The sequence below is a fragment of the Garra rufa genome, unplaced genomic scaffold (assembly GCF_049309525.1).
Source record: "Garra rufa unplaced genomic scaffold, GarRuf1.0 hap1_unplaced_007, whole genome shotgun sequence".
NCBI classification, from domain to species: Eukaryota; Metazoa; Chordata; class Actinopteri; order Cypriniformes; family Cyprinidae; genus Garra; species Garra rufa.
In genome coordinates this window covers 264,715-288,457 of record NW_027394282.1, presented here as the reverse complement: position 1 = coordinate 288,457, position 23,743 = coordinate 264,715, and the positions used below count along the sequence as shown (strand labels likewise).

The window sequence follows — 23,743 nt, the reverse complement described above, 5'->3', positions numbered from 1 at the left end:
GCTGACCCAAAAAGTGGGCTATTTAAAGATCAGCCTCCGTAAAAGCCAGCATATTATATAAATAGTGAAGAAAAGGCAAAAGCTTACAGCACCTGGTATTCCCAGGCGGTCTCCCACCCAAGTACTAACCAGGCCCGACGCTGCTTAGCTTCCGAGATCAGACGAGATCAGGCGCTCTCAGCGCGGTATGGCCATAAGCAAGGATTGCTCCAAAAAGTGGGCTATTTAAAGATCAGCCTCCGTAAAAGCCAGCATATTATATAAATAGTGAAGAAAAGGCAAAAGCTTACAGCACCTGGTATTCCCAGGCGGTCTCGCATAAAAGTGTAACAATCGGCCTTATCAGCCGAGTTACAAGACTAAAATGGGGTCAGATTTAACTGTGAGAGATGACTAGTGGTTAAAAGAATGAGACATAAAAGAAAATTGGTTTAAATAGATTTGGTGTATTTACAAGGTTCACATAAAAGACTTTAAAACAACACGATAAAACTAGGTAAACTCTGTTAAAAGAATACAGTTCATTTGTCCATACCCTAAAAACAGGTAAACTCTGTTAAAAGAATACAGTTCATTTGTCCATACCCTAAAAACAGTCCAAGAACCCCAGTGTGTTGATAAGTCCAATGTGAGTGTCCACCAGTGTATATACAATCCACAGAAAGTGTAATCCAAAGTTTGCAGGTGGTGAATGGAAAAGTGAGCTCTAAAATTAGCAACTCATCAATCCAACAGTTTGGTGACTGTCCTTTGTTTGTCATGCTGCTCTCTTATACAGTTGTACTTCCTGCTTCCTGTCATGTGCCTAGTCACATGACAGGCCAACCATCCATTTATTAAAGACACATACACTTAAAATGTTAAGAGTAATAAAATGGCCTAAAAAACATGTAAAACACTTAAAACTCTATAATACATGTAAATGATTGTAATAAATAGAGCGGTAAAACACGTCTTTCTAAAAGGCAGCATATTATATAAATAGTGAAGAAAAGGCAAAAGCTTACAGCACCTGGTATTCCCAGGCGGTCTCCCATCCAAGTACTAACCAGGCCCGACGCTGCTTAGCTTCCGAGATCAGACGAGATCGGGCGCTCTCAGCGCGGTATGGCCATAAGCGAGGGCTGCCCCAAAAAGTGGGCTATTTAAAGATCAGCCTCCGTAAAAGCCAGCATATTATATAAATAGTGAAGAAAAGGCAAAAGCTTACAGCACCTGGTATTCCCAGGCGGTCTCCCATCCAAGTACTAACCAGGCCCGACGCTGCTTAGCTTCCGAGATCAGACGAGATCGGGCGCTCTCAGCGCGGTATGGCCATAAGCGAGGGCTGTCCCAAAAAGTGGGCTATTTAAAGATCAGCCTCCGTAAAAGCCAGCATATTATATAAATAGTGAAGAAAAGGCAAAAGCTTACAGCACCTGGAATTCCCAGGCGGTCTCCCACCCAAGTACTAACCAGGCCCGACGCTGCTTAGCTTCCGAGATCAGACGAGATCAGGCGCTCTCAGCGCGGTATGGCCATAAGCGAGGACTGCTCCAAAAAGTGGGCTATTTAAAGATCAGCCTCCGTAAAAGCCAGCATATTATATAAATAGTGAAGAAAAGGCAAAAGCTTACAGCACCTGGTATTCCCAGGCGGTCTCGCATAAAAGTGTAACAATCGGCCTTATCAGCCGAGTTACAAGACTAAAATGGGGTCAGATTTAACTGTGAGAGATGACTAGTGGTTAAAAGAATGAGACATAAAAGAAAATTGGTTTAAATAGATTTGGTGTATTTACAAGGTTCACATAAAAGACTTTAAAACAACACGATAAAACTAGGTAAACTCTGTTAAAAGAATACAGTTCATTTGTCCATACCCTAAAAACAGGTAAACTCTGTTAAAAGAATACAGTTCATTTGTCCATACCCTAAAAACAGTCCAAGAACCCCAGTGTGTTGATAAGTCCAATGTGAGTGTCCACCAGTGTATATACAATCCACAGAAAGTGTAATCCAAAGTTTGCAGGTGGTGAATGGAAAGGTGAGCTCTAAAATTAGCAACTCCTCAATCCAACAGTTTGGTGACTGTCCTTTGTTTGTCATGCTGCTCTCTTATACAGTTGTACTTCCTGCTTCCTGTCATGTGTCTAGTCACATGACAGGCCAACCATCCATTTATTAAAGACACATACACTTAAAATGTTAAGAGTAATAAAATGGCCTAAAAAACATGTAAAACACTTAAAACTCTATAATACATGTAAATGATTGTAATAAATAGAGCGGTAAAACACGTCTTTCTAAAAGCCAGCATATTATATAAATAGTGAAGAAAAGGCAAAAGCTTACAGCACCTGGTATTCCCAGGCGGTCTCCCATCCAAGTACTAACCAGGCCCGACGCTGCTTAGCTTCCGAGATCAGACGAGATCGGGCGCTGTCAGCACGGTATGGCCATAAGCAAGGGCTGCTCCAAAAAGTGGGCTATTTAAAGATCAGCCTCCGTAAAAGCCAGCATATTATATAAATAGTGAAGAAAAGGCAAAAGCTTACAGCACCTGGTATTCCCAGGCGGTCTCCCACCCAAGTACTAACCAGGCCCGACGCTGCTTAGCTTCCGAGATCAGACGAGATCAGGCGCTCTCAGCGCGGTATGGCCATAAGCAAGGACTGCTCCAAAAAGTGGGCTATTTAAAGATCAGCCTCCGTAAAAGCCAGCATATTATATAAATAGTGAAGAAAAGGCAAAAGCTTACAGCACCTGGTATTCCCAGGCGGTCTCGCATAAAAGTGTAACAATCGGCCTTATCAGCCGAGTTACAAGACTAAAATGGGGTCAGATTTAACTGTGAGAGATGACTAGTGGTTAAAAGAATGAGACATAAAAGAAAATTGGTTTAAATAGATTTGGTGTATTTACAAGGTTCACATAAAAGACTTTAAAACAACACGATAAAACTAGGTAAACTCTGTTAAAAGAATACAGTTCATTTGTCCATACCCTAAAAACAGGTAAACTCTGTTAAAAGAATACAGTTCATTTGTCCATACCCTAAAAACAGTCCAAGAACCCCAGTGTGTTGATAAGTCCAATGTGAGTGTCCACCAGTGTATATACAATCCACAGAAAGTGTAATCCAAAGTTTGCAGGTGGTGAATGGAAAAGTGAGCTCTAAAATTAGCAACTCATCAATCCAACAGTTTGGTGACTGTCCTTTGTTTGTCATGCTGCTCTCTTATACAGTTGTACTTCCTGCTTCCTGTCATGTGCCTAGTCACATGACAGGCCAACCATCCATTTATTAAAGACACATACACTTAAAATGTTAAGAGTAATAAAATGGCCTAAAAAACATGTAAAACACTTAAAACTCTATAATACATGTAAATGATTGTAATAAATAGAGCGGTAAAACACGTCTTTCTAAAAGGCAGCATATTATATAAATAGTGAAGAAAAGGCAAAAGCTTACAGCACCTGGTATTCCCAGGCGGTCTCCCATCCAAGTACTAACCAGGCCCGACGCTGCTTAGCTTCCGAGATCAGACGAGATCGGGCGCTCTCAGCGCGGTATGGCCATAAGCGAGGGCTGCCCCAAAAAGTGGGCTATTTAAAGATCAGCCTCCGTAAAAGCCAGCATATTATATAAATAGTGAAGAAAAGGCAAAAGCTTACAGCACCTGGTATTCCCAGGCGGTCTCCCATCCAAGTACTAACCAGGCCCGACGCTGCTTAGCTTCCGAGATCAGACGAGATCGGGCGCTCTCAGCGCGGTATGGCCATAAGCGAGGGCTGTCCCAAAAAGTGGGCTATTTAAAGATCAGCCTCCGTAAAAGCCAGCATATTATATAAATAGTGAAGAAAAGGCAAAAGCTTACAGCACCTGGAATTCCCAGGCGGTCTCCCACCCAAGTACTAACCAGGCCCGACGCTGCTTAGCTTCCGAGATCAGACGAGATCAGGCGCTCTCAGCGCGGTATGGCCATAAGCGAGGACTGCTCCAAAAAGTGGGCTATTTAAAGATCAGCCTCCGTAAAAGCCAGCATATTATATAAATAGTGAAGAAAAGGCAAAAGCTTACAGCACCTGGTATTCCCAGGCGGTCTCGCATAAAAGTGTAACAATCGGCCTTATCAGCCGAGTTACAAGACTAAAATGGGGTCAGATTTAACTGTGAGAGATGACTAGTGGTTAAAAGAATGAGACATAAAAGAAAATTGGTTTAAATAGATTTGGTGTATTTACAAGGTTCACATAAAAGACTTTAAAACAACACGATAAAACTAGGTAAACTCTGTTAAAAGAATACAGTTCATTTGTCCATACCCTAAAAACAGGTAAACTCTGTTAAAAGAATACAGTTCATTTGTCCATACCCTAAAAACAGTCCAAGAACCCCAGTGTGTTGATAAGTCCAATGTGAGTGTCCACCAGTGTATATACAATCCACAGAAAGTGTAATCCAAAGTTTGCAGGTGGTGAATGGAAAGGTGAGCTCTAAAATTAGCAACTCCTCAATCCAACAGTTTGGTGACTGTCCTTTGTTTGTCATGCTGCTCTCTTATACAGTTGTACTTCCTGCTTCCTGTCATGTGCCTAGTCACATGACAGGCCAACCATCCATTTATTAAAGACACATACACTTAAAATGTTAAGAGTAATAAAATGGCCTAAAAAACATGTAAAACACTTAAAACTCTATAACACATGTAAATGATTGTAATAAATAGAGCGGTAAAACACGTCTTTCTAAAAGCCAGCATATTATATAAATAGTGAAGAAAAGGCAAAAGCTTACAGCACCTGGTATTCCCAGGCGGTCTCCCATCCAAGTACTAACCAGGCCCGACGCTGCTTAGCTTCCGAGATCAGACGAGATCGGGCGCTCTCAGCGCGGTATGGCCATAAGCGAAGGCTGCTCCAAAAAGTGGGCTATTTAAAGATCAGCCTCCGTAAAAGCCAGCATATTATATAAATAGTGAAGAAAAGGCAAAAGCTTACAGCACCTGGTATTCCCAGGCGGTCTCCCATAAAAGTGTAACAATAGGCCTTATCAGCCGAGTTACAAGACTAAAATGGGGTCAGATTTAACTGTGAGAGATGACTAGTGGTTAAAAGAATGAGACATAAAAGAAAATTGGTTTAAATAGATTTGGTGTATTTACAAGGTTCACATAAAAGACTTTAAAACAACACGATAAAACTAGGTAAACTCTGTTAAAAGAATACAGTTCATTTGTCCATACCCTAAAAACAGGTAAACTCTGTTAAAAGAATACAGTTCATTTGTCCATACCCTAAAAACAGTCCAAGAACCCCAGTGTGTTGATAAGTCCAATGTGAGTGTCCACCAGTGTATATACAATCCACAGAAAGTGTAATCCAAAGTTTGCAGGTGGTGAATGGAAAGGTGAGCTCTAAAATTAGCAACTCCTCAATCCAACAGTTTGGTGACTGTCCTTTGTTTGTCATGCTGCTCTCTTATACAGTTGTACTTCCTGCTTCCTGTCATGTGTCTAGTCACATGACAGGCCAACCATCCATTTATTAAAGACACATACACTTAAAATGTTAAGAGTAATAAAATGGCCTAAAAAACATGTAAAACACTTAAAACTCTATAATACATGTAAATGATTGTAATAAATAGAGCGGTAAAACACGTCTTTCTAAAAGCCAGCATATTATATAAATAGTGAAGAAAAGGCAAAAGCTTACAGCACCTGGTATTCCCAGGCGGTCTCCCATCCAAGTACTAACCAGGCCCGACGCTGCTTAGCTTCCGAGATCAGACGAGATCGGGCGCTGTCAGCACGGTATGGCCATAAGCAAGGGCTGCTCCAAAAAGTGGGCTATTTAAAGATCAGCCTCCGTAAAAGCCAGCATATTATATAAATAGTGAAGAAAAGGCAAAAGCTTACAGCACCTGGTATTCCCTGGCGGTCTCCCATCCAAGTACTAACCAGGCCCGACGCTGCTTAGCTTCCGAGATCAGACGAGATCGGGCGCTTTCAGCGCGGTATGGCCATAAGCGAGGGCTGCTCCAAAAAGTGGGCTATTTAAAGATCAGCCTCCGTAAAAGCCAGCATATTATATAAATAGTGAAGAAAAGGCAAAAGCTTACAGCACCTGTTATTCCCAGGCGGTCTCCCATCCAAGTACTAACCAGGGCCGACGCTGCTTAGCTTCCGAGATCAGACGAGATCGGGCACTCTCAGCGCGGTATGGCCATAAGCGAGGGCTGCTCTAAAAAGTGGGCTTTTTAAAGATCAGCCTCCGTAAAAGCCAGCATATTATATAAATAGTGAAGAAAAGGCAAAAGCTTACAGCACCTGGTATTCCCAGGCGGTCTCCCATAAAAGTGTAACAATCGGCCTTATCAGCCGAGTTACAAGACTAAAATGGGGTCAGATTTAACTGTGAGAGATGACTAGTGGTTAAAAGAATGAGACATAACAGAAAATTGGTTTAAATAGATTTGGTGTATTTACAAGGTTCACATAAAAGACTTTAAAACAACACGATAAAACTAGGTAAACTCTGTTAAAAGAATACAGTTCATTTGTCCATACCCTAAAAACAGGTAAACTCTGTTAAAAGAATACAGTTCATTTGTCCATACCCTAAAAACAGTCCAAGAACCCCAGTGTGTTGATAAGTCCAATGTGAGTGTCCACCAGTGTATATACAATCCACAGAAAGTGTAATCCAAAGTTTGCAGGTGGTGAATGGAAAGGTGAGCTCTAAAATTAGCAACTCCTCAATCCAACAGTTTGGTGACTGTCCTTTGTTTGTCATGCTGCTCTCTTATACAGTTGTACTTCCTGCTTCCTGTCATGTGTCTAGTCACATGACAGGCCAACCATCCATTTATTAAAGACACATACACTTAAAATGTTAAGAGTAATAAAATGGCCTAAAAAACATGTAAAACACTTAAAACTCTATAATACATGTAAATCATTGTAATAAATAGAGCGGTAAAACACGTCTTTCTAAAAGCCAGCATATTATATAAATAGTGAAGAAAAGGCAAAAGCTTACAGCACCTGGTATTCCCAGGCGGTCTCCCATCCAAGTACTAACCAGGCCCGACGCTGCTTAGCTTACGAGATCAGACGAGATCGGGCGCTCTCAGCGCGGTATGGCCATAAGCGAGGGCTGACCCAAAAAGTGGGCTATTTAAAGATCAGCCTCCGTAAAAGCCAGCATATTATATAAATAGTGAAGAAAAGGCAAAAGCTTACAGCACCTGGTATTCCCTGGCGGTCTCCCATCCAAGTACTAACCAGGCCCGACGCTGCTTAGCTTCCGAGATCAGACGAGATCGGGCGCTTTCAGCGCGGTATGGCCATAAGCGAGGGCTGCTCCAAAAAGTGGGCTATTTAAAGATCAGCCTCCGTAAAAGCCAGCATATTATATAAATAGTGAAGAAAAGGCAAAAGCTTACAGCACCTGTTATTCCCAGGCGGTCTCCCATCCAAGTACTAACCAGGGCCGACGCTGCTTAGCTTCCGAGATCAGACGAGATCGGGCACTCTCAGCGCGGTATGGCCATAAGCGAGGGCTGCTCTAAAAAGTGGGCTTTTTAAAGATCAGCCTCCGTAAAAGCCAGCATATTATATAAATAGTGAAGAAAAGGCAAAAGCTTACAGCACCTGGTATTCCCAGGCGGTCTCCCATAAAAGTGTAACAATCGGCCTTATCAGCCGAGTTACAAGACTAAAATGGGGTCAGATTTAACTGTGAGAGATGACTAGTGGTTAAAAGAATGAGACATAACAGAAAATTGGTTTAAATAGATTTGGTGTATTTACAAGGTTCACATAAAAGACTTTAAAACAACACGATAAAACTAGGTAAACTCTGTTAAAAGAATACAGTTCATTTGTCCATACCCTAAAAACAGGTAAACTCTGTTAAAAGAATACAGTTCATTTGTCCATACCCTAAAAACAGTCCAAGAACCCCAGTGTGTTGATAAGTCCAATGTGAGTGTCCACCAGTGTATATACAATCCACAGAAAGTGTAATCCAAAGTTTGCAGGTGGTGAATGGAAAGGTGAGCTCTAAAATTAGCAACTCCTCAATCCAACAGTTTGGTGACTGTCCTTTGTTTGTCATGCTGCTCTCTTATACAGTTGTACTTCCTGCTTCCTGTCATGTGTCTAGTCACATGACAGGCCAACCATCCATTTATTAAAGACACATACACTTAAAATGTTAAGAGTAATAAAATGGCCTAAAAAACATGTAAAACACTTAAAACTCTATAATACATGTAAATCATTGTAATAAATAGAGCGGTAAAACACGTCTTTCTAAAAGCCAGCATATTATATAAATAGTGAAGAAAAGGCAAAAGCTTACAGCACCTGGTATTCCCAGGCGGTCTCCCATCCAAGTACTAACCAGGCCCGACGCTGCTTAGCTTACGAGATCAGACGAGATCGGGCGCTCTCAGCGCGGTATGGCCATAAGCGAGGGCTGACCCAAAAAGTGGGCTATTTAAAGATCAGCCTCCGTAAAAGCCAGCATATTATATAAATAGTGAAGAAAAGGCAAAAGCTTACAGCACCTGGTATTCCCAGGCGGTCTCCCACCCAAGTACTAACCAGGCCCGACGCTGCTTAGCTTCCGAGATCAGACGAGATCAGGCGCTCTCAGCGCGGTATGGCCATAAGCAAGGATTGCTCCAAAAAGTGGGCTATTTAAAGATCAGCCTCCGTAAAAGCCAGCATATTATATAAATAGTGAAGAAAAGGCAAAAGCTTACAGCACCTGGTATTCCCAGGCGGTCTCGCATAAAAGTGTAACAATCGGCCTTATCAGCCGAGTTACAAGACTAAAATGGGGTCAGATTTAACTGTGAGAGATGACTAGTGGTTAAAAGAATGAGACATAAAAGAAAATTGGTTTAAATAGATTTGGTGTATTTACAAGGTTCACATAAAAGACTTTAAAACAACACGATAAAACTAGGTAAACTCTGTTAAAAGAATACAGTTCATTTGTCCATACCCTAAAAACAGGTAAACTCTGTTAAAAGAATACAGTTCATTTGTCCATACCCTAAAAACAGTCCAAGAACCCCAGTGTGTTGATAAGTCCAATGTGAGTGTCCACCAGTGTATATACAATCCACAGAAAGTGTAATCCAAAGTTTGCAGGTGGTGAATGGAAAAGTGAGCTCTAAAATTAGCAACTCATCAATCCAACAGTTTGGTGACTGTCCTTTGTTTGTCATGCTGCTCTCTTATACAGTTGTACTTCCTGCTTCCTGTCATGTGCCTAGTCACATGACAGGCCAACCATCCATTTATTAAAGACACATACACTTAAAATGTTAAGAGTAATAAAATGGCCTAAAAAACATGTAAAACACTTAAAACTCTATAATACATGTAAATGATTGTAATAAATAGAGCGGTAAAACACGTCTTTCTAAAAGGCAGCATATTATATAAATAGTGAAGAAAAGGCAAAAGCTTACAGCACCTGGTATTCCCAGGCGGTCTCCCATCCAAGTACTAACCAGGCCCGACGCTGCTTAGCTTCCGAGATCAGACGAGATCGGGCGCTCTCAGCGCGGTATGGCCATAAGCGAGGGCTGCCCCAAAAAGTGGGCTATTTAAAGATCAGCCTCCGTAAAAGCCAGCATATTATATAAACAGTGAAGAAAAGGCAAAAGCTTACAGCACCTGGTATTCCCAGGCGGTCTCCCATCCAAGTACTAACCAGGCCCGACGCTGCTTAGCTTCCGAGATCAGACGAGATCGGGCGCTCTCAGCGCGGTATGGCCATAAGCGAAGGCTGCTCCAAAAAGTGGGCTATTTAAAGATCAGCCTCCGTAAAAGCCAGCATATTATATAAATAGTGAAGAAAAGGCAAAAGCTTACAGCACCTGGTATTCCCAGGCGGTCTCCCATAAAAGTGTAACAATAGGCCTTATCAGCCGAGTTACAAGACTAAAATGGGGTCAGATTTAACTGTGAGAGATGACTAGTGGTTAAAAGAATGAGACATAAAAGAAAATTGGTTTAAATAGATTTGGTGTATTTACAAGGTTCACATAAAAGACTTTAAAACAACACGATAAAACTAGGTAAACTCTGTTAAAAGAATACAGTTCATTTGTCCATACCCTAAAAACAGGTAAACTCTGTTAAAAGAATACAGTTCATTTGTCCATACCCTAAAAACAGTCCAAGAACCCCAGTGTGTTGATAAGTCCAATGTGAGTGTCCACCAGTGTATATACAATCCACAGAAAGTGTAATCCAAAGTTTGCAGGTGGTGAATGGAAAGGTGAGCTCTAAAATTAGCAACTCCTCAATCCAACAGTTTGGTGACTGTCCTTTGTTTGTCATGCTGCTCTCTTATACAGTTGTACTTCCTGCTTCCTGTCATGTGTCTAGTCACATGACAGGCCAACCATCCATTTATTAAAGACACATACACTTAAAATGTTAAGAGTAATAAAATGGCCTAAAAAACATGTAAAACACTTAAAACTCTATAATACATGTAAATGATTGTAATAAATAGAGCGGTAAAACACGTCTTTCTAAAAGCCAGCATATTATATAAATAGTGAAGAAAAGGCAAAAGCTTACAGCACCTGGTATTCCCAGGCGGTCTCCCATCCAAGTACTAACCAGGCCCGACGCTGCTTAGCTTCCGAGATCAGACGAGATCGGGCGCTGTCAGCACGGTATGGCCATAAGCAAGGGCTGCTCCAAAAAGTGGGCTATTTAAAGATCAGCCTCCGTAAAAGCCAGCATATTATATAAATAGTGAAGAAAAGGCAAAAGCTTACAGCACCTGGTATTCCCTGGCGGTCTCCCATCCAAGTACTAACCAGGCCCGACGCTGCTTAGCTTCCGAGATCAGACGAGATCGGGCGCTTTCAGCGCGGTATGGCCATAAGCGAGGGCTGCTCCAAAAAGTGGGCTATTTAAAGATCAGCCTCCGTAAAAGCCAGCATATTATATAAATAGTGAAGAAAAGGCAAAAGCTTACAGCACCTGTTATTCCCAGGCGGTCTCCCATCCAAGTACTAACCAGGGCCGACGCTGCTTAGCTTCCGAGATCAGACGAGATCGGGCACTCTCAGCGCGGTATGGCCATAAGCGAGGGCTGCTCTAAAAAGTGGGCTTTTTAAAGATCAGCCTCCGTAAAAGCCAGCATATTATATAAATAGTGAAGAAAAGGCAAAAGCTTACAGCACCTGGTATTCCCAGGCGGTCTCCCATAAAAGTGTAACAATCGGCCTTATCAGCCGAGTTACAAGACTAAAATGGGGTCAGATTTAACTGTGAGAGATGACTAGTGGTTAAAAGAATGAGACATAACAGAAAATTGGTTTAAATAGATTTGGTGTATTTACAAGGTTCACATAAAAGACTTTAAAACAACACGATAAAACTAGGTAAACTCTGTTAAAAGAATACAGTTCATTTGTCCATACCCTAAAAACAGGTAAACTCTGTTAAAAGAATACAGTTCATTTGTCCATACCCTAAAAACAGTCCAAGAACCCCAGTGTGTTGATAAGTCCAATGTGAGTGTCCACCAGTGTATATACAATCCACAGAAAGTGTAATCCAAAGTTTGCAGGTGGTGAATGGAAAGGTGAGCTCTAAAATTAGCAACTCCTCAATCCAACAGTTTGGTGACTGTCCTTTGTTTGTCATGCTGCTCTCTTATACAGTTGTACTTCCTGCTTCCTGTCATGTGTCTAGTCACATGACAGGCCAACCATCCATTTATTAAAGACACATACACTTAAAATGTTAAGAGTAATAAAATGGCCTAAAAAACATGTAAAACACTTAAAACTCTATAATACATGTAAATCATTGTAATAAATAGAGCGGTAAAACACGTCTTTCTAAAAGCCAGCATATTATATAAATAGTGAAGAAAAGGCAAAAGCTTACAGCACCTGGTATTCCCAGGCGGTCTCCCATCCAAGTACTAACCAGGCCCGACGCTGCTTAGCTTACGAGATCAGACGAGATCGGGCGCTCTCAGCGCGGTATGGCCATAAGCGAAGGCTGCTCCAAAAAGTGGGCTATTTAAAGATCAGCCTCCGTAAAAGCCAGCATATTATATAAATAGTGAAGAAAAGGCAAAAGCTTACAGCACCTGGTATTCCCAGGCGGTCTCCCATAAAAGTGTAACAATCGGCCTTATCAGCCGAGTTACAAGACTAAAATGGGGTCAGATTTAACTGTGAGAGATGACTAGTGGTTAAAAGAATGAGACATAAAAGAAAATTGGTTTAAATAGATTTGGTGTATTTACAAGGTTCACATAAAAGACTTTAAAACAACACGATAAAACTAGGTAAACTCTGTTAAAAGAATACAGTTCATTTGTCCATACCCTAAAAACAGGTAAACTCTGTTAAAAGAATACAGTTCATTTGTCCATACCCTAAAAACAGTCCAAGAACCCCAGTGTGTTGATAAGTCCAATGTGAGTGTCCACCAGTGTATATACAATCCACAGAAAGTGTAATCCAAAGTTTGCAGGTGGTGAATGGAAAGGTGAGCTCTAAAATTAGCAACTCCTCAATCCAACAGTTTGGTGACTGTCCTTTGTTTGTCATGCTGCTCTCTTATACAGTTGTACTTCCTGCTTCCTGTCATGTGTCTAGTCACATGACAGGCCAACCATCCATTTATTAAAGACACATACACTTAAAATGTTAAGAGTAATAAAATGGCCTAAAAAACATGTAAAACACTTAAAACTCTATAATATATGTAAATGATTGTAATAAATAGAGCGGTAAAACACGTCTTTCTAAAAGCCAGCATATTATATAAATAGTGAAGAAAAGGCAAAAGCTTACAGCACCTGGTATTCCCAGGCGGTCTCCCATCCAAGTACTAACCAGGCCCGACGCTGCTTAGCTTCCGAGATCAGACGAGATCGGGCGCTGTCAGCACGGTATGGCCATAAGCAAGGGCTGCTCCAAAAAGTGGGCTATTTAAAGATCAGCCTCCGTAAAAGCCAGCATATTATATAAATAGTGAAGAAAAGGCAAAAGCTTACAGCACCTGGTATTCCCAGGCGGTCTCCCATCCAAGTACTAACCAGGCCCGACGCTGCTTAGCTTCCGAGATCAGACGAGATCGGGCGCTTTCAGCGCGGTATGGCCATAAGCGAGGGCTGCTCCAAAAAGTGGGCTATTTAAAGATCAGCCTCCGTAAAAGCCAGCATATTATATAAATAGTGAAGAAAAGGCAAAAGCTTACAGCACCTGTTATTCCCAGGCGGTCTCCCATCCAAGTACTAACCAGGGCCGACGCTGCTTAGCTTCCGAGATCAGACGAGATCGGGCGCTCTCAGCGCGGTATGGCCATAAGCGAGGGCTGCTCTAAAAAGTGGGCTTTTTAAAGATCAGCCTCCGTAAAAGCCAGCATATTATATAAATAGTGAAGAAAAGGCAAAAGCTTACAGCACCTGGTATTCCCAGGCGGTCTCCCATAAAAGTGTAACAATCGGCCTTATCAGCCGAGTTACAAGACTAAAATGGGGTCAGATTTAACTGTGAGAGATGACTAGTGGTTAAAAGAATGAGACATAACAGAAAATTGGTTTAAATAGATTTGGTGTATTTACAAGGTTCACATAAAAGACTTTAAAACAACACGATAAAACTAGGTAAACTCTGTTAAAAGAATACAGTTCATTTGTCCATACCCTAAAAACAGGTAAACTCTGTTAAAAGAATACAGTTCATTTGTCCATACCCTAAAAACAGTCCAAGAACCCCAGTGTGTTGATAAGTCCAATGTGAGTGTCCACCAGTGTATATACAATACACAGAAAGTGTAATCCAAAGTTTGCAGGTGGTGAATGGAAAGGTGAGCTCTAAAATTAGCAACTCCTCAATCCAACAGTTTGGTGACTGTCCTTTGTTTGTCATGCTGCTCTCTTATACAGTTGTACTTCCTGCTTCCTGTCATGTGCCTAGTCACATGACAGGCCAACCATCCATTTATTAAAGACACATACACTTAAAATGTTAAGAGTAATAAAATGGCCTAAAAAACATGTAAAACACTTAAAACTCTATAATACATGTAAATGATTGTAATAAATAGAGCGGTAAAACACGTCTTTCTAAAAGCCAGCATATTATATAAATAGTGAAGAAAAGGCAAAAGCTTACAGCACCTGGTATTCCCAGGCGGTCTCCCATCCAAGTACTAACCAGGCCCGACGCTGCTTAGCTTCCGAGATCAGACGAGATCGGGCGCTCTCAGCGCGGTATGGCCATAAGCGAGGGCTGCTCCAAAAAGTGGGCTATTTAAAGATCAGCCTCCGTAAAAGCCAGCATATTATATAAATAGTGAAGAAAAGGCAAAAGCTTACAGCACCTGGTATTCCCAGGCGGTCTCCCATAAAAGTGTAACAATCGGCCTTATCAGCCGAGTTACAAGACTAAAATGGGGTCAGATTTAACTGTGAGAGATGACTAGTGGTTAAAAGAATGAGACATAAAAGAAAATTGGTTTAAATAGATTTGGTGTATTTACAAGGTTCACATAAAAGACTTTAAAACAACACGATAAAACTAGGTAAACTCTGTTAAAAGAATACAGTTCATTTGTCCATACCCTAAAAACAGGTAAACTCTGTTAAAAGAATACAGTTCATTTGTCCATACCCTAAAAACAGTCCAAGAACCCCAGTGTGTTGATAAGTTCAATGTGAGTGTCCACCAGTGTATATACAATCCACAGAAAGTGTAATCCAAAGTTTGCAGGTGGTGAATGGAAAGGTGAGCTCTAAAATTAGCAACTCCTCAATCCAACAGTTTGGTGACTGTCCTTTGTTTGTCATGCTGCTCTCTTATACAGTTGTACTTCCTGCTTCCTGTCATGTGTCTAGTCACATGACAGGCCAACCATCCATTTATTAAAGACACATACACTTAAAATGTTAAGAGTAATAAAATGGCCTAAAAAACATGTAAAACACTTAAAACTCTATAATACATGTAAATGATTGTAATAAATAGAGCGGTAAAACGTCTTTCTAAAAGCCAGCATATTATATAAATAGTGAAGAAAAGGCAAAAGCTTACAGCACCTGGTATTCCCAGGCGGTCTCCCATCCAAGTACTAACAAGGCCCGACGCTGCTTAGCTTCCGAGATCAGACGAGATCGGGCGCTCTCAGCGCGGTATGGCCACAAGCGAGAGCTGCTCCAAAAAGTGGGCTATTTAAAGATCAGCCTCCGTAAAAGCCAGCATATTATATAAATAGTGAAGAAAAGGCAAAAGCTTACAGCACCTGGTATTCCCAGGCGGTCTCCCATCCAAGTACTAACCAGGCCCGACGCTGCTTAGCTTCCGAGATCAGACGAGATCGGGCGCTCTCAGCGCGGTATGGCCATAAGCGAGGGCTGCTCCAAAAAGTGGGCTATTTAAAGATCAGCCTCCGTAAAAGCCAGCATATTATATAAATAGTGAAGAAAAGGCAAAAGCTTACAGCACCTGGTATTCCCAGGCGGTCTCCCATAAAAGTGTAACAATCGGCCTTATCAGCCGAGTTACAAGACTAAAATGGGGTCAGATTTAACTGTGAGAGATGACTAGTGGTTAAAAGAATGAGACATAAAAGAAAATTGGTTTAAATAGATTTGGTGTATTTACAAGGTTCACATAAAAGACTTTAAAACAACACGATAAAACTAGGTAAACTCTGTTAAAAGAATACAGTTCATTTGTCCATACCCTAAAAACAGGTAAACTCTGTTAAAAGAATACAGTTCATTTGTCCATACCCTAAAAACAGGTAAACTCTGTTAAAAGAATACAGTTCATTTGTCCATACCCTAAAAACAGTCCAAGAACCCCAGTGTGTTAATAAGTCCAATGTGAGTGTCCACCAGTGTATATACAATCCACAGAAAGTGTAATCCAAAGTTTGCAGGTGGTGAATGGAAAGGTGAGCTCTAAAATTAGCAACTCCTCAATCCAACAGTTTGGTGACTGTCCTTTGTTTGTCATGCTGCTCTCTTATACAGTTGTACTTTCTGCTTCCTGTCATGTGTCTAGTCACATGACAGGCCAACCATCCATTTATTAAAGACACATACACTTAAAATGTTAAGAGTAATAAAATGGCCTAAAAAACATGTAAAACACTTAAAACTCTATAATACATGTAAATGATTGTAATAAATAGAGCGGTAAAACACGTCTTTCTAAAAGCCAGCATATTATATAAATAGTGAAGAAAAGGCAAAAGCTTACAGCACCTGGTATTCCCAGGCGGTCTCCCATCCAAGTACTAACCAGGCCCGACGCTGCTTAGCTTCCGAGATCAGACGAGATCGGGCGCTCTCAGCGCGGTATGGCCATAAGCGAGGGCTGCTCCAAAAAGTGGGCTATTTAAAGATCAGCCTCCGTAAAAGCCAGCATATTATATAAATAGTGAAGAAAAGGCAAAAGCTTACAGCACCTGGTATTCCCAGGCGGTCTCCCATCCAAGTACTAACCAGGCCCGACGCTGCTTAGCTTCCGAGATCAGACGAGATCGGGCGCTCTCAGCGCGGTATGGCCATAAGCGAGGGCTGCCCCAAAAAGTGGGCTATTTAAAGATCAGCCTCCGTAAAAGCCAGCATATTATATAAATAGTGAAGAAAAGGCAAAAGCTTACAGCACCTGGTATTCCCAGGCGGTCTCCCATCCAAGTACTAACCAGGCCCGACGCTGCTTAGCTTCCGAGATCAGACGAGATCGGGCGCTCTCAGCGCGGTATGGCCATAAGCGAGGGCTGCTCCAAAAAGTGGGCTATTTAAAGATCAGCCTCCGTAAAAGCCAGCATATTATATAAATAGTGAAGAAAAGGCAAAAGCTTACAGCACCTGGTATTCCCAGGCGGTCTCCCATCCAAGTACTAACCAGGCCCGACGCTGCTTAGCTTCCGAGATCAGACGAGATCGGGCGCTCTTTTTTTTTTTTTTTTTTATTAAAGAAATTTCATAATACAAATTTTCCAATGTGTGCTTCACATTAGAAGTCTCACGACATAAAATAAATAAACATGAAAAAATACATCACATTATCATCAACAAAGCAAAAGGAACACATTAAACATAAGATGAATTTTCAACCAATAGAAACATCAACAATACAATATAGTTGTCCACACAAAGACGAAAGAAAAGAAAAAAAAAATTAAAAATAAGATAAAATATAATCTACTCATCTCGTATTTTTTGTTTAAAATCATGCCTTTTATACTTAAGATTTAGAAAGCTCTTTCTCTTCCTGGCAATTTGCACATGAAATTCTCTAAAACATTACAAACTGTTGGTGTAAAAACATCATAAAAAGCTTTCATCATATTTTCACTTTTAAAATACACATATAATTGTTCTACATATACTTCTATTTTCCTTTTAAAAACAGTCCAAACCTCTAACACCATTTTTTCTTTTTTGGCCACAATTCTTCTTTCCCAAATTGCGCTTTTCATTAACATTATACACAGATTTATAAACTTTTTGTGTTGACCCTTCTTTCCCCAACCAAACATCACTACTCTTTTCCATTCCATTACACTTTCATCCCAACCTTCGCTCACATCTTTAATTAAACATTTACATTTCCTTAGAAAATCCTCCAATTCTTTACAATATAAAAACAAATGTAAAATCCCCTCTTCTTTTTCATGACACACTTTACACATTGGATTTTGTTCCATTCCCACCTTGTTTAAAACAGACTCAGTAAAAACCGCTTTATGCCTTATAAAATATTCCAAACATCCTAACTTTGTTTCAACACACCTCCCCCTCATGTTTCTCCATATACATTCTTCTTTTAGATCCTTGAATTTTTCCACCCAGTACTTATTTACAATCGGCTCTTTAAAAACACCATCTCTAAAAACACAATAAAACATTTTTACAGTACATTCTTTAAAATCATACATTTTTCCCCCCAGTTTCACAAAAATATTTCCCTCTGTTTGCTCTCTTTCCATACTCTCTATTCTTTTAATCCACTCTTTGGGTATTGCATTTTTAATAATTTCATATTTATTTGTTATTTCTTGTTTACTGTATTCTTCTTTTGCTTCCTCCATCGCATCCACAATATATTGTATCGGTAAAAAACCCTCTTTAAATTCATACAAAACATCTCTCACTCTTGTTATCCCCACATCCATCCATTTTTTAAAAAATATTGCTTTCTCTTGTTTTAAAATGTTGTTATTTAAGAACAGAGGTTGATTTAAAATGTTTTCTCTTCCATGCGGATTGTACTCGATTTTCGTTAAAAAATTCCCCCAGGCACTAAAAATTTCTCTATAAAATTCGGGTAATCCTTCCGTCATCCAAATTTTTGTTTTCATCCATAATATTCCGTCCCCCATGTTAAAATCCCCACATTTGTTTAAAAAGTATTTCATTGTTTTTTTCCACTCAGTTTTGTTATCTTGTTGCAGGTATTTCTTAACAATTTTTACTCTCAACGCATTTTTTCGCTGTTCCACATCCATTAAACCTAAGCCCCCCTTCTCTATCGCCCCTAAAATCGTATTATGTGCAATCCTTGCTGGTTTCCCCTCCCATAAAAAGTCAAGAAAACATTTCTTCAACCTCCGTTCTGTCCATAAAGGTATTTCAGAAACATATAAAACATACCAAAGTTTAGAAACCATTAAAACATTCAATATTAAAACCTTCCCCTTCAAGTTTAAAGTTCTCAATTTCCAAAAATTTAATCTTCTCTCTATATCTGTTACTAGTTGCTCCCACATTTCATCTCTTACTTTCCTCTCATTCTTTCCCATTACAACTCCTAAAATCCTCATTTCTTCCACTTCCTTAAAATTAAAACAATCCATTAAAACCATAGCTTTACCAAATCTCATATATACCGTTTTCTCCTCATTTACTTTACTTCCAGACCCACTACAATATTCTTTTACCAACTTCATAACTTCTTTAACACTCTCTTTTCCCTTTACAATTATTGTTGTGTCATCAGCATATTGAAAAACTTTCCCCTCAGCCTTATTTCCCTCAATTTCTATCCCTATTATTCTTTCATTCTGTTTTATAGCCAGTCCCAAGGGTTCAGAAACAAGTGAGTACAATAATGCTGAGAGTGGACAACCCTGTCTTATTGACCTTGTTATTTTAAAACACTCTGTTAAAAACCCATTACATTTTATCTTTGTTAGTGCACCCTTATATAAAATCTCAATCCATTTAATAAAATTTTCCCCGAACCCAAAACTCCTTAAAACCTCAAATAAATACCCGTGCTCAACCCTATCAAAAGCTTTTTCAAAATCCAAACTAATTATATATCCTTCTTCATTTTTTTCTTTCATGTACCATATCGTGTCCCTTATACTCATTGTTATGTCGGCTATATCTCTTCCTTTGACTCCATATGCTTGGTTTGTTTTAATTATACTTGGCATTACTTCCTTTAATCTGTTTGCTAAAACCTTCGCTAAAATCTTAAGATCTGTATTCAACATCGTGATTGGTCTGTAGTTTTTTAGATCTACTTTTTCTCCTTTCCTTTTATATATCAATTTCATTAACCCCATCCCTGTTCTTTCATTAATCTCTTCCTTTTCAAAAATTTCTTTAAAAACCTCATTTAAAATCTTTGTTAAAACTTCTTTAAAACAAACATAAAATTCAGTTCCCAAACCATCTATTCCTGGACTTTTCTTTTTATTCAGTTGATTTATTGCTCTTTCAATCTCGTCTTCCCTGATTTCTTGGTCACATTCTTTTTTATGTTCCTCACTTACTTTTGCTTTTATCTGATTCAACAGTTCCTTTTTTTCCTCCTCTTCCACCCCCCTTGCACTAAACAGATCCTCATAAAAATTCTTTATTTCTTTTAAAATCTTTTCATTCCCTTCTACAATTTCCCCATTTTCCCCTCTTATTTCTTTTATCGTTTCAGCTTTCCCTCTCTTTTTTTCCAGATCAAAAAAGAACTTTGTACATTTTTCTCCCTCCACCACATATTTTGCTTTGCTTCTTAACCTCGCCCCCTCATATTCCTTTTCTTCTATTTCTTTCAGTTTCCCCTCCATTTCCTTTATCTTTTGTATGTCTTGAAATTCTTTATTCAGTTCCATTTCCAAACTTTCCTTTATTCCTCTTTCTTTGGATCTTTTGCATTTCTGAATAACACTACAATACCTGATTGAGAATTTTTTGATTAAAAACTTTACACTCTCCCACCATATTCTCTTATCCTCTTCATACATTCCATTTTCCTTTTCTTTTTCTATAATTTCTTTCACTTTTAAAACATAATCTTCATTCTTTAAAATCTGTGTATTTAAAATCCATACTCCCGGACCTCTTTGCATTTGACTCCAGTCCAACTTAAAAGATAAAATCTTATGATCGCTAAAACTTGTTTCTTTGTACTTAATATTTTCTATAAAATTCTCCACATTTCTTGTACATAAAACATAGTCAATTCTAGTTTGGCATACAAACTGCCCTACTATTTGTCTTCTCGAAAATTCTTTTTTCTTTTCATTTCTTTCTCTCCACACATCTATCATATTATTTTCATCCATTAATGCTTTTAATTCTTTTCTTCCTGTATCTGTTTTAAAAACCATTCCTTCAGCCATATCCTGTTTACTAAAAACTGTGTTAAAATCCCCCATCATAATTATTTCTTTATACTTCTTTACAATGTTTCTTAAAACATTAAAAAAACTCTTTCTTTTCCTTATCTTCCACTGGTGCATGTACATTTACTAAAATCAAATCTCTTCCTTCATATTTTGTCTCAACTACCAAACATTTCCCCATCTTGTCCTTATACACACTTTTACTCACTTTAAAAACATCGTCCTTCATTAAAAAAGCCACACCTCTCCCAGCCCGCCCATCTCCATTATTATATAAAATACCTCCATCCCATCTCTTTTTATAATCATTCATCACATTTTCTCTCCAGTTTGTTTCTTGTAATGTAACAATGTCTTCCCTTTTACATTTTTCTTTTACTTTTTCAAACTTCCTCATGTCCATCAGACCCCTTGCATTAAAAGCAACACAACTTAAAACCATTAAAAGTAAATAAAAAAAATACATAAAAATCATTATTCATCATTTTCTCCCTCCAGGACCCTTAGCACATCAAATCTGTTAGTCTCTGTCATAATCTTTTTTCTTGCACTTTCCAAATTTGGTTTTACCTTCAGTGCTCTCCTTCTTATTTGTCCTTTCCCTCCTCTGTCTTTGTCCATTTTGTCCATCTTTATTCCCTCTTCATTGTCCGTTTCTTTAACTTGATCCAACCTTCCTTGTCCATCTCTCTCCACATCACCCAGAAAAGTATTAAAACTGTCCGACATCTCCATCTCTGTCCATTGAGTGTCCTGCTCCACTGTTTGTTCGTTATTATTAATGTTGTCTTCTCTTCTTTCTCCTTCCTCTCTGCAGCTCGGTCCTCCTTCCGTTTCTTTTTGTTGTAGTCCTTCCTCCTCGTTGTTTCCTTCATGCACCTGTCTGCCCACCTGTTCTTCCCTTCCTCCTTCCTCTCCCTCCATCCAACATTCACATTTATTTAAAACTTCCTGACACCCCGGGCACCTGACAGCATTGCAATCTCGTGCAAAATGTCCCCTCTCCTCACATTTGTAGCACACAAAATTTGGGCATTCTATTAGCAGGTGATCCGGGCTCATGCACAGCCTACAGGTCTTCACCTGATGGCTGTGCATCACCCGGAAGTACTGCGGCCCTTCGGCTGTTTCTAGCCGTGTGCTATATGGCAACGATGCCACTTGCTTGGGGAACCTCACCTTAAGGAACCTTGTTCCATCTTCAATGTCGGTGCCCGGGTAGCGTCTTCTTTTAATTTTGGTAATGGGATCAACTCCCCATCCCTCCAATTTTCCTAAAATTTCTTTGTCATCCAGGTAGACAGGCAGGTGCATGAAGGAAACAACATAATCCCTGTTTTGTAGATTTTTTACTTCACAGTCCACTCCTTTTATTCTTAGTCCATCAGTTAGTTTTTCACACGTTTCTTCTTTTTCCATTGTCAGTTCGTATTCTTTCCCTTGTCTTGGTCTTAGTGCTAAAATTTTGCCATGTCCACATTGTTCCGTTACAGCTTTAATAATGTCCTCCGCTCTCACCCCAATCACATTCTCCACATTCACAATCACTGTAGCTTCCTTTAAATATTGTCGCTCAACAAACTTTTCTCTTACTTCCTGTTTTTTTCCATTTGTAGCTCGTGGTCGTTTATCCAGTCCAATGTCGTTTGCCGTGCGTCTTCCTCCTGCCAGTCCAGTCTCGTTTGCCGTGCATGTTCCTCCAGCCAGTCCAGTGTCCATTGCCGTGCGTGTTCCTCCTGCCAGTCCAGTGTCGTTTGCCATCCGTCTCTCTCCAGCCAGTTCTGTTTCGTAATCCATTAATCCGTCCGTTTTTTTTAAAGAAAAATAAGTTAAGAAAAAAAAGGTTTAACCACCCTCCAGCCAGCAAAAATGCTGCTGTTAGGTGGTTTTATAACTGAAAAAAACACAAAAAAACTAACTTAAAGTAAAACCACTCACAAAACAAACAAAAAAAAATCAAACACAAAATGGAGGAGAGCCTTCCTCTCCCAACTGCTGCCAACCACTTCCTGTTGCTCTCTAGCGCTCTCAGGTGGCGGTATGGCCATAAGCGAGGGCTGCTCCAAAAAGTGGGCTATTTAAAGATCAGCCTCCGTAAAAGCCAGCATATTATATAAATAGTGAAGAAAAGGCAAAATCTTACAGCACCTGGTATTCCCAGGCGGTCTCCCATAAAAGTGTAACAATCGGCCTTATCAGCCGAGTTACAAGACTAAAATGGGGTCAGATTTAACTGTGAGAGATGACTAGTGGTTAAAAGAATGAGACATAAAAGAAAATTGGTTTAAATAGATTTGGTGTATTTACAAGGTTCACATAAAAGACTTTAAAACAACACAATAAAACTAGGTAAACTCTGTTAAAAGAATACAGTTCATTTGTCCATACCCTAAAAACAGGTAAACTCTGTTAAAAGAATACAGTTCATTTGTCCATACCCTAAAAACAGTCCAAGAACCCCAGTGTGTTGATAAGTCCAATGTGAGTGTCCACCAGTGTATATACAATCCACAGAAAGTGTAATCCAAAGTTTGCAGGTGGTGAATGGAAAGGTGAGCTCTAAAATTAGCAACTCCTCAATCCAACAGTTTGGTGACTGTCCTTTGTTTGTCATGCTGCTCTCTTATACAGTTGTACTTCCTGCTTCCTGTCATGTGTCTAGTCACATGACAGGCCAACCATCCATTTATTAAAGACACATACACTTAAAATGTTAAGAGTAATAAAATGGCCTAAAAAACATGTAAAACACTTAAAACTCTATAATACATGTAAATGATTGTAATAAATAGAGCGGTAAAACACGTCTTTCTAAAAGCCAGCATATTATATAAATAGTGAAGAAAAGGCAAAAGCTTACAGCACCTGGTATTCCCAGGCGGTCTCCCATCCAAGTACTAACCAGGCCCGACGCTGCTTAGCTTCCGAGATCAGACGAGATCGGGCGCTCTCAGCGCGGTATGGCCATAAGCGAGGGCTGCTCCAAAAAGTGGGCTATTTAAAGATCAGCCTCCGTAAAAGCCAGCATATTATATAAATAGTGAAGAAAAGGCAAAAGCTTACAGCACCTGGTATTCCCAGGCGGTCTCCCATCCAAGT

The 23,743-nt window shown here is 39.8% G+C and overlaps 34 non-coding genes across 34 annotated transcripts; all 34 read right to left on the bottom strand.

Moving 5' to 3' along the window:
* Positions 1–80: 80 nt before the first annotated feature.
* LOC141313663 (5S ribosomal RNA) lies at positions 81–199 on the bottom strand. Its single transcript, XR_012349735.1, has one exon. It is a non-coding gene; the product is annotated as a 5S ribosomal RNA (ribosomal RNA).
* Positions 200–1,000: 801 nt separating this feature from the next.
* LOC141313923 (5S ribosomal RNA) lies at positions 1,001–1,119 on the bottom strand. Its single transcript, XR_012349988.1, has one exon. It is a non-coding gene; the product is annotated as a 5S ribosomal RNA (ribosomal RNA).
* An 84-nt stretch (positions 1,120–1,203) lies between these two features.
* LOC141313922 (5S ribosomal RNA) lies at positions 1,204–1,322 on the bottom strand. Its single transcript, XR_012349987.1, has one exon. It is a non-coding gene; the product is annotated as a 5S ribosomal RNA (ribosomal RNA).
* Positions 1,323–1,406: 84 nt separating this feature from the next.
* LOC141313693 (5S ribosomal RNA) lies at positions 1,407–1,525 on the bottom strand. Its single transcript, XR_012349765.1, has one exon. It is a non-coding gene; the product is annotated as a 5S ribosomal RNA (ribosomal RNA).
* Positions 1,526–2,326: 801 nt separating this feature from the next.
* Positions 2,327–2,445, bottom strand: LOC141313626 (5S ribosomal RNA). Its single transcript, XR_012349697.1, has one exon. It is a non-coding gene; the product is annotated as a 5S ribosomal RNA (ribosomal RNA).
* Positions 2,446–2,529: 84 nt separating this feature from the next.
* Positions 2,530–2,648, bottom strand: LOC141313662 (5S ribosomal RNA). Its single transcript, XR_012349734.1, has one exon. It is a non-coding gene; the product is annotated as a 5S ribosomal RNA (ribosomal RNA).
* An 801-nt stretch (positions 2,649–3,449) lies between these two features.
* On the bottom strand, positions 3,450–3,568 carry LOC141313912 (5S ribosomal RNA). The gene has a single exon (XR_012349983.1). It is a non-coding gene; the product is annotated as a 5S ribosomal RNA (ribosomal RNA).
* An 84-nt stretch (positions 3,569–3,652) lies between these two features.
* Positions 3,653–3,771, bottom strand: LOC141313900 (5S ribosomal RNA). The gene has a single exon (XR_012349971.1). It is a non-coding gene; the product is annotated as a 5S ribosomal RNA (ribosomal RNA).
* An 84-nt stretch (positions 3,772–3,855) lies between these two features.
* LOC141313692 (5S ribosomal RNA) lies at positions 3,856–3,974 on the bottom strand. Its single transcript, XR_012349763.1, has one exon. It is a non-coding gene; the product is annotated as a 5S ribosomal RNA (ribosomal RNA).
* Positions 3,975–4,775: 801 nt separating this feature from the next.
* LOC141313888 (5S ribosomal RNA) lies at positions 4,776–4,894 on the bottom strand. The gene has a single exon (XR_012349959.1). It is a non-coding gene; the product is annotated as a 5S ribosomal RNA (ribosomal RNA).
* Positions 4,895–5,695: 801 nt separating this feature from the next.
* On the bottom strand, positions 5,696–5,814 carry LOC141313625 (5S ribosomal RNA). Its single transcript, XR_012349696.1, has one exon. It is a non-coding gene; the product is annotated as a 5S ribosomal RNA (ribosomal RNA).
* An 84-nt stretch (positions 5,815–5,898) lies between these two features.
* On the bottom strand, positions 5,899–6,017 carry LOC141313602 (5S ribosomal RNA). The gene has a single exon (XR_012349673.1). It is a non-coding gene; the product is annotated as a 5S ribosomal RNA (ribosomal RNA).
* An 84-nt stretch (positions 6,018–6,101) lies between these two features.
* LOC141313892 (5S ribosomal RNA) lies at positions 6,102–6,220 on the bottom strand. Its single transcript, XR_012349963.1, has one exon. It is a non-coding gene; the product is annotated as a 5S ribosomal RNA (ribosomal RNA).
* Positions 6,221–7,021: 801 nt separating this feature from the next.
* Positions 7,022–7,140, bottom strand: LOC141313768 (5S ribosomal RNA). Its single transcript, XR_012349839.1, has one exon. It is a non-coding gene; the product is annotated as a 5S ribosomal RNA (ribosomal RNA).
* An 84-nt stretch (positions 7,141–7,224) lies between these two features.
* LOC141313601 (5S ribosomal RNA) lies at positions 7,225–7,343 on the bottom strand. Its single transcript, XR_012349672.1, has one exon. It is a non-coding gene; the product is annotated as a 5S ribosomal RNA (ribosomal RNA).
* Positions 7,344–7,427: 84 nt separating this feature from the next.
* On the bottom strand, positions 7,428–7,546 carry LOC141313891 (5S ribosomal RNA). Its single transcript, XR_012349962.1, has one exon. It is a non-coding gene; the product is annotated as a 5S ribosomal RNA (ribosomal RNA).
* An 801-nt stretch (positions 7,547–8,347) lies between these two features.
* Positions 8,348–8,466, bottom strand: LOC141313767 (5S ribosomal RNA). The gene has a single exon (XR_012349838.1). It is a non-coding gene; the product is annotated as a 5S ribosomal RNA (ribosomal RNA).
* Positions 8,467–8,550: 84 nt separating this feature from the next.
* Positions 8,551–8,669, bottom strand: LOC141313661 (5S ribosomal RNA). Its single transcript, XR_012349733.1, has one exon. It is a non-coding gene; the product is annotated as a 5S ribosomal RNA (ribosomal RNA).
* An 801-nt stretch (positions 8,670–9,470) lies between these two features.
* On the bottom strand, positions 9,471–9,589 carry LOC141313875 (5S ribosomal RNA). The gene has a single exon (XR_012349947.1). It is a non-coding gene; the product is annotated as a 5S ribosomal RNA (ribosomal RNA).
* An 84-nt stretch (positions 9,590–9,673) lies between these two features.
* Positions 9,674–9,792, bottom strand: LOC141313863 (5S ribosomal RNA). The gene has a single exon (XR_012349934.1). It is a non-coding gene; the product is annotated as a 5S ribosomal RNA (ribosomal RNA).
* An 801-nt stretch (positions 9,793–10,593) lies between these two features.
* LOC141313624 (5S ribosomal RNA) lies at positions 10,594–10,712 on the bottom strand. The gene has a single exon (XR_012349695.1). It is a non-coding gene; the product is annotated as a 5S ribosomal RNA (ribosomal RNA).
* An 84-nt stretch (positions 10,713–10,796) lies between these two features.
* LOC141313600 (5S ribosomal RNA) lies at positions 10,797–10,915 on the bottom strand. The gene has a single exon (XR_012349671.1). It is a non-coding gene; the product is annotated as a 5S ribosomal RNA (ribosomal RNA).
* Positions 10,916–10,999: 84 nt separating this feature from the next.
* On the bottom strand, positions 11,000–11,118 carry LOC141313890 (5S ribosomal RNA). Its single transcript, XR_012349961.1, has one exon. It is a non-coding gene; the product is annotated as a 5S ribosomal RNA (ribosomal RNA).
* An 801-nt stretch (positions 11,119–11,919) lies between these two features.
* Positions 11,920–12,038, bottom strand: LOC141313766 (5S ribosomal RNA). Its single transcript, XR_012349837.1, has one exon. It is a non-coding gene; the product is annotated as a 5S ribosomal RNA (ribosomal RNA).
* Positions 12,039–12,839: 801 nt separating this feature from the next.
* Positions 12,840–12,958, bottom strand: LOC141313623 (5S ribosomal RNA). The gene has a single exon (XR_012349694.1). It is a non-coding gene; the product is annotated as a 5S ribosomal RNA (ribosomal RNA).
* Positions 12,959–13,042: 84 nt separating this feature from the next.
* Positions 13,043–13,161, bottom strand: LOC141313734 (5S ribosomal RNA). Its single transcript, XR_012349804.1, has one exon. It is a non-coding gene; the product is annotated as a 5S ribosomal RNA (ribosomal RNA).
* Positions 13,162–13,245: 84 nt separating this feature from the next.
* On the bottom strand, positions 13,246–13,364 carry LOC141313856 (5S ribosomal RNA). The gene has a single exon (XR_012349926.1). It is a non-coding gene; the product is annotated as a 5S ribosomal RNA (ribosomal RNA).
* Positions 13,365–14,165: 801 nt separating this feature from the next.
* LOC141313850 (5S ribosomal RNA) lies at positions 14,166–14,284 on the bottom strand. The gene has a single exon (XR_012349921.1). It is a non-coding gene; the product is annotated as a 5S ribosomal RNA (ribosomal RNA).
* Positions 14,285–15,083: 799 nt separating this feature from the next.
* Positions 15,084–15,202, bottom strand: LOC141313855 (5S ribosomal RNA). Its single transcript, XR_012349925.1, has one exon. It is a non-coding gene; the product is annotated as a 5S ribosomal RNA (ribosomal RNA).
* An 84-nt stretch (positions 15,203–15,286) lies between these two features.
* LOC141313838 (5S ribosomal RNA) lies at positions 15,287–15,405 on the bottom strand. Its single transcript, XR_012349909.1, has one exon. It is a non-coding gene; the product is annotated as a 5S ribosomal RNA (ribosomal RNA).
* Positions 15,406–16,256: 851 nt separating this feature from the next.
* On the bottom strand, positions 16,257–16,375 carry LOC141313826 (5S ribosomal RNA). Its single transcript, XR_012349896.1, has one exon. It is a non-coding gene; the product is annotated as a 5S ribosomal RNA (ribosomal RNA).
* An 84-nt stretch (positions 16,376–16,459) lies between these two features.
* LOC141313814 (5S ribosomal RNA) lies at positions 16,460–16,578 on the bottom strand. The gene has a single exon (XR_012349884.1). It is a non-coding gene; the product is annotated as a 5S ribosomal RNA (ribosomal RNA).
* Positions 16,579–16,662: 84 nt separating this feature from the next.
* On the bottom strand, positions 16,663–16,781 carry LOC141313801 (5S ribosomal RNA). Its single transcript, XR_012349872.1, has one exon. It is a non-coding gene; the product is annotated as a 5S ribosomal RNA (ribosomal RNA).
* A 6,716-nt stretch (positions 16,782–23,497) lies between these two features.
* On the bottom strand, positions 23,498–23,616 carry LOC141313789 (5S ribosomal RNA). The gene has a single exon (XR_012349860.1). It is a non-coding gene; the product is annotated as a 5S ribosomal RNA (ribosomal RNA).
* Positions 23,617–23,743: the final 127 nt, after the last annotated feature.